The sequence below is a fragment of the Mytilus edulis genome, chromosome 14 (assembly GCF_963676685.1).
Source record: "Mytilus edulis chromosome 14, xbMytEdul2.2, whole genome shotgun sequence".
Taxonomy (NCBI): Eukaryota; Metazoa; Mollusca; class Bivalvia; order Mytilida; family Mytilidae; genus Mytilus; species Mytilus edulis.
Window position 1 is genome coordinate 19,055,581 of NC_092357.1, and position 4,880 is coordinate 19,060,460.

The window sequence follows — 4,880 nt, forward strand, 5'->3', positions numbered from 1 at the left end:
GTAATTTTAAAGAAGTAAAATTGATAGAGTTATTGTACTTGAAATATACAATATATACCATAATGTGAATTTGAAAGAAGATGCACTCATTGTATTTTTATTTCAGATAAATGCATTTTTATATGTTTCATGACATTTTTCAAACTCACTAAAACTTGATAAGGATGGACATGATACTATAATGAAGAATGAAAGTTGGAAACATCAGTTTTTTTTCTCGATATTATGTCTGTTCTATGCTTTGACAACACTTTTAAAGAAGACTGAAAAAAATTCATCATTTCAAACGGCGCTTCTATTTCAAAAATATGTATGCACAGACATTAAAGTATGGAGGAAAATGTAACATTTTATTTACAAAACATCCCTTAATTAGCTCAATTGCAACATGTGCAATGTTTTAACATAAATATTGACATGAATTGAACAACAATGTACGTGAATGTCATGTATCAGTCGCCTACATTAGAACTGTATAAGAACAAATAATGATATGTATTTTATGGACCAAAATATATAAATATATAAATATAAACATCATTCTAAATTCTAAATGTTAAGTTGCAGCTCTTGCAAAGTTGAATCTCATTAAGTATGAATAAAAAAACATAGCTCAAAATTTATTTCGTCCGTGTATTACAAAATACCAAGTATACATCTAGCGAATGTCTTGTAATCTCCTGTGTTGTCATTTAGACCATCATGCCTACTACGAGCTTTAGCCAATAGGTTGAAAGTAAGTATTATGTAGATCCCCAGGTATCGTCATATAATGATTGTAATCGTCGTCTTCTCGTGGTATGTTATAAACACGCATCTCCTCTTTTTGATTTGGATCCAATCCATAATAAACTCTGAAAATCAAAAACATCATCAATATAATTTACTGGATATGCATTTTTTATGTCGATTTTTTATTTGTATTCTTTTACTAAAAGCTAAATAGAAATATAGTACTGTCAACCAAATAATTTTAACAAGCGAATTGTTTTTACGACGTTCAATTGTTGGTAAAATTTAAAACTTTGATATATCCTTTTGTGTTACCTTGCAAGAAAAAAAGTGACGAGCAAAGGTATCACTAAACCATCGAAATCTGGAATTTTTTCAAACCTACGTGGTCTATTGGTCTAATGCGCCGGGCATAGTGCACGGCGATTTGGTGCAACGATATGTCAGTAGCATGAGTTCGAATCCCGATTAATGAAGAACAAAAAATTGCTTGCAAAGATGTATAGATATACCATTGTTGGGCTGGGTTTTTTTACGAATTATATATACCGGACGTGACCTATGATGTACCTCGTGTAAGTACAAAACTGATGAAAAATTTAGTTCGGGAATATTGGTACAACAATTTGGAGCTCTTTCATTGTATACGTTTAATAAAATTTGCTAAATATGTACGGTTTTTGAAAAAATCCATTAAGAATCATTTCGCCACAAAAAATTAATATAAGGAGATTACAAGTTTAGCGCAATTTATAGACTTTATGAAATTGTAAAATGGGACAGAATTGATAATGATACAACTATCCACCAGATACCAAAATGACGTAGATCTATAAGGAATTATTGGCCACCGTGAGGCATTTAACGGTTCTGTTTATTGTCATTCTATAATTGGTACAGGACATTTAATAAAGCATGGTGGGTTGAACCTGGTTTTGTGGCTAGCCAAGCCTCCTGCTTTTATGGTTTTTATTAGTAATGTATTTGTAACTGATTACTGATTTATATTTAAGCCATTTTTCATATTGTAAAGCTTTGTCAAGTATTACCCGGTAAAACCAAGTAAAACCTGAATTTTCAAAGTATGACTTACTGGAATTGTTAGTATTTATAAGGCCCGGATTTTTTTTACTTTGTCGTTCGTCCAACCATTGATTAAATATTTGAATATTTTTACATTCTAGCTGTGTCTTTTCTTTTATATTAACAACCTACCTGTCACGATTCCGCTGTTCACGACTACCTGAAACAAAAAATGTATACGTGTATGTATTCTTTTGCACAGAAACTCTTATTACGTTGAACTTTTATGGATCTTGTTTTTATATACTGTAATAAAGGAGGACAAAAGAATACATCTTTATGATGTAATTAAAACTAAATAGTGAACGTTTGTTAAGTATATCTGAAATTAAAGTTTACAGCAAAACTGTGTCAACAGAGGAACGGTACCGCATTTTGTGTTAGCCAGCCCAGTAGTTAACACAGCATTGATATGGTCATAATTATAAATTAATTGTTAACCACAGTTTGAAGATTTGAAATACAAATGTTTTTCTGCCTCAGGAATAGAAAACACTCGCTGTATTCGGCAACACTTTCAGAAAAGTTTGGTCCTCAATGCTTTTCAACTTCGTAACTTATTTGGCCTTTAACATTTTGTTTTATTCGAGTTTCACTGATGAGTGTTTGTAGACGAAACTCGCGTCTTGGGCAAATGATGAAATTTCAATCTTGGTATCTATGATGAGTTTATTTGTCAGTTTCTCTTTTACTAAATTATTTAAAATGTTTCATTGGTGTATTTCGTTTGTTTAAAAGACACATACTGTATAACTAGATGCAAAGAAAGGTCTACTGTAGCCAGCATTTTACTTTTCATAGAACTTAAAATAATATGTTTACTGTGTCGTTCTTTTTATGATATAAAGATTGTATTATTTATGAAATTGGTTTACCTGTTGATTCACACTGGTTAGAAATCGTTATCTGTTGTGATTCGGATTTTCTGCTAAAATAGAATGGTAATACGTACAACTGAGTATGAATGCATAAAATTGACGATACCAATTTTACTTCACTGAATGATCATTTCAACTATTCAAGTGAAGCTTCATGTAAATATATTTCGAGGATTTTTAAAGATTCAAATATAAAGGCTAATCAATTTAAGTCAACCAATTAAACATCCTCACTGAAGCTCGTTTCCTCTTTAGGACCTTGATGAAAACAATTGTCATATATACTATGCGTTTAATATAGTAAGGTTTGTCATCCTAGGTGCTCGAAAAAAATGACTGTACACTAAAAAATCAAATTACAGAGCATCGGATTTTTAAAGTTCAAAAAACAAGTCAGATGCTGTTTTTTTATGTAGTGTTTTTTATAGTTCGTCTTTTCGTAGTATTACATATTTCTCTATTGAGAAGTTAGTTTATTTTTGACTTGTGAGTTTTAAATGACCGTTTGGTATCTGCAGCCTTATGTTTGTGAAAATGGTTTATTAAATTGTATGTCATATAGTTATCTTTTGCTAGTATCCTTAATTAAACAGGCATAGCAGTTGTACAGTTTAACCTTCAAAGAACATACAAGAAAAATATTGAAGGCGTATAATTGTTTGTTTTTTTTCCTAAAATAAGACACCTAATCCTCAGCATTTGCCACACTCTGCAAAAGCATATTTTATAATTATATTATTAAATAAGTTAAATAGGAAAGTAACACGTGTAAGTTAGTAAATGAATTATTGTAAATAACAAACAGAAAAAACAGGTATCCGCAAGGTTATGGTAAATGATATAACTCAATGTATAGCTGTAACAAAGAAGAGCACAATGTCGTCAGGTCAATCCCCTGTTATTTGACGACCAAAATACAGGTATAAATCTTTATACAGGGGTCGTACAATAGAGGCTTGCTTTAAACAAGATATTGAAACAAAGAATTTGTAAAATCTATATGAAAACAAGTTATAAATAGTTTAACAAACAGCTTTTCAATGTCTGTACTCACTTTACATGTTCTCTCTTTTTGCTTCGACCTATTGTACATCCTAGAATAAAACAAAACATACCGTTATTGAACATAAATCGCATAGTTGCTAATACTGATTAATCTATTTGAGAACTTGACTTGTTTTAATATAATTTACATAAGAAAAATAATAATAAGTGGTACTACTGCTTTCAAAACAGTTATCGAATCAACATATATATAAACGTAAGGAAAATTAGACAAAAAGGAATCGAGAATCAGTCTTTTTTTTAGAATAAACATCGTGTACACATTCTTCTTTATTTTTGGGTTAAAATTATTATCTATCTTCACTTATTATCAATAGTAGTGTGTATGTTTATGTAGTCCTTAAGGATATTTTGTTGGGGTTCGTGTTGCTTAGTCTTTAGGACACTTTTTTATTAGTTGGTTTACGGGATTCTTCTAAAAAAAAAGGAAGGGTAGGTGGTCGAAAAAAAAAATAATAATAAAAAAGGATAGGGTAGGAGGTCGATTTTTTTTTAAATTGGAACTAATACTGGCTTTTTTTTTAACCAAAAATCGCGAAACAAACAAAGACATTACTCTATAGTATAATACTAACCATGTATGCAGATCGTTGAATAAACTGGTATTAATTCTTGCTGTTTTGATTAATGTCTCTGATGAAAGGGAAGTGTGTTTTCCAATTGCATTTCTTTTTGTTCTGTGTATTTATTTATCATATTTAAATCAGGGAGTTACAAAATTTCTCATAACATAATACAATCTTATTGAGGAAATACCATGCGCTCTGCATGTCATATGCCTTCATATGTGGTACATATAATGTCAAAGTGATATTATATAATTAATTGTCAGGCATTCTATGACAGTAATACATGTTCTGATTTTGTGTTGGGATCTTGTTCGCCATATCCCTTCTTTGTATCAGTTAGAGCAAGATTATATATTATTATATAAAGTCCTACTCAAAAGGACTTTTCCATTAAAATATATTAATAGGTACCAAGGGAAGGTATTTAGGTATTTATATAATAAGGCCAATTAAGGTTTATGACCCCTTCTGAAGCCATTGTTGTACAAATTTTTGAAACTGCAATTGTATCAAAACTACAGATATAATGAATAAAAGAGGCAGGCCATTTTGT

At 30.3% G+C, this 4,880-nt stretch overlaps 1 long non-coding RNA gene across 1 annotated transcript; it reads right to left on the reverse strand.

Moving 5' to 3' along the window:
• Positions 1-273: 273 nt before the first annotated feature.
• Positions 274-2,743, reverse strand: LOC139503663 (uncharacterized). The gene is made up of 3 exons (XR_011659161.1): positions 2,691-2,743; positions 1,948-1,975; positions 274-854 (listed from the first exon to the last, which is right to left on the reverse strand). It is a non-coding gene; the product is annotated as an uncharacterized lncRNA (long non-coding RNA).
• Positions 2,744-4,880: the final 2,137 nt, after the last annotated feature.